This window comes from Pinus tabuliformis, chromosome 5_2 (assembly GCF_031772625.1).
Source record: "Pinus tabuliformis cultivar Carrire ecotype Pingquan chromosome 5_2, CPIR1, whole genome shotgun sequence".
NCBI lineage: Eukaryota > Viridiplantae > Streptophyta > Pinopsida > Pinales > Pinaceae > Pinus > Pinus tabuliformis.
In genome coordinates this window covers 4,981,439-4,983,972 of record NC_142306.1, presented here as the reverse complement: position 1 = coordinate 4,983,972, position 2,534 = coordinate 4,981,439, and positions in this window count along the sequence as shown.

The window sequence follows — 2,534 nt, the reverse complement described above, 5'->3', positions numbered from 1 at the left end:
TAGAACATTACATTTCTGCTACAAGCATTCAAGTGGATCCAGCAAAGATTGAGATAATTATTACATTGCCTACTCCTCGTACACCTACAAAGGTATGTAGTTTCCTTGGCTACACTGTTTATTCTCATATATTTATAGCAAAATTTTCAAAAATAGCAGCACCATTATATGTTCTGATAGGAAATGTTCAATTCAAATGGACTGACTGATGTGATGTTGCTTTTGTAGAACTTAAAATGCACGTCCTAATAGCCCGTGTGTTATTAGGGCCAAACTGGAATTTTCCTTTCCACATATCAGCAGACACATCAGGCACACTGATACGAGCCCTCCCTGGACATGAAGAAGACAAAAATCCTTATGCCATTTATTATATTAGAAAAAACCTCATACTAACAGAGCTAAATTATACAATGACGGAAGAAAAAAAAAAAACAAAAAAAAACAAAAAATTGCTGTTGTGTATTCGATTAACAAATTTCCTCACTATATAATAGGATATCCAATCTTCCTATAATTATCATTCTTCCATTAGATATTTAAATAATAAACCTATTACCAATGGCCGAATAACTCGATGGTTTCCCTTATTTCAGGAGTTTGACATTACTATAAAGGATCGGCTAGGAAAGGAAAATATTGTTGCAGATTTTATTTCTAGAGAACATAAAACAACCAATCATTTACAAGTGGGAGATCAATTTCTAGATGAACACTTGTTCGTTGTAACAATCAATATGCCTTGGTATGATGATGTGGCCAATTACCTAGCAACAGGAAAACTTCCAATGCATTTTCGACCTGGGATTGGAATATGATTATTCAGCGTAGTGCACAGTTCTGTTGGATAGATGACTACCTTTTTCATACAAGGTTTGACCTTCAAATCTATGGATGTATCAAATAAGACATGATTTATGATGTTCTTAAGGCCTGTCATGATGGACCATGTGCTGTACATTTCGTTGATCATAGAACTAGACATAAAGTACTCTAGATGGGCAATTATTGGCCAATGATATTTAAAGACGCAAATAAGTATGTCTGAAGTTGTGATAGTTTTTAGAGAATGGGTCGCCCAATTCAACAAATGAGATTCCCCTGCAACCAAAATTTACAATAGAACCCTTTGAAATATGGTCACTGGATTTCATAGGCCCCTTTAACCCACCATCGAATCAAGAAGCATACATCCAGGTTTACACGGATTATGTGACTAAATGAGTGGATGCAGCTTCTAAGAGCTACAAAAGAAGTAGTCATTAGTTTCATATTTGAATTGTTTGTGCGATACAGGATGCCTCGAAAAATAGTAACAGATGGGGGGTCACAGTTCCCTACTCTTAAAATTTCTACTACTTTACACAAGTATCATATTAGGCACACAATCACTTCTTCTTACCACCCTCAAGTGAATAGATAAGTGGAGAGCACCAATAAGGTTCTCCAAGCAATCCTGACCAAAACAATATCTACGAAGTTCCATAACTGGGCTGATAAACTCCTTAAGGCTTTGGGCCTATCGAACAACATGATGTAATACCAGCAACTACTCACCACACCACCTTGTTTTCGCTAAGGAGCCCATTTTTCCTATTGAATTTGAAATTAAGACTCTCAAGCCTACAAAAGAAGTTGGATTGGATTTCACAGAATTACAACAGCAACGTCTACAACAACTTAATGAACTAGATGAGATGTGTATGTCGGCCCTGCAACATACTATTATCATTCAAAAACAATGGGCCAAATGGCATAATAGCCGTGTTAAAAGGAAAACCTTTCAAAAAGGGGATTGGGCATTGTTGTACGATTCTAGGTTCTAAGATTTTCCAAGAAAAATCCAAATGAGATGGTTAGGACCATATGAGATTATTGAATTCTATGACAATGGTACAATGACCATTAACACCATTGATGGTTCTGGGATCTCCTTTCTCGCCAATGGACATTAACTCCATCTATACCATCAGCTTCTTACACGAGACTCTTTCTGCTAGTAGATAAGTAATGATGTCAATTTGCAAACTATAGCTAATTAGGGAGGCAACCTCGCAGCTACATTTGCCTAATTTTTCCCAAAAGTTATTTTTATTTTGTACATATTCTCTCTCTCTCTCTCTCTCTCTCTCTCTATATATATATATATATATATATATATATATATATATATATATATATATATATATATATATATATATATATATATATATATATATATATATATATATATATATATATATATGTATTATATAACATCTATGTTTAAAAAATAAAATTATATATATAGTAAATGTAATTCTGGAAGTATTGAAATAAAAGGAGAAGGGTTGTTATTCTTGTATCACAGTTGTTGTTCCGTTGGTCATAGTCCCTGTTCCTTCCTTTTCATCACATCTTGCTATCCCATTTAGTTAAAAAATTTATTCCATTGGTTGAAGCTGCTGACCATGCACTGTTGTTCCCTCCGGGAACAATTGTTGTTCCTTTACGCCACAATTGGCATTCCCTTATAGTAGCCATTTCCTTGAGTT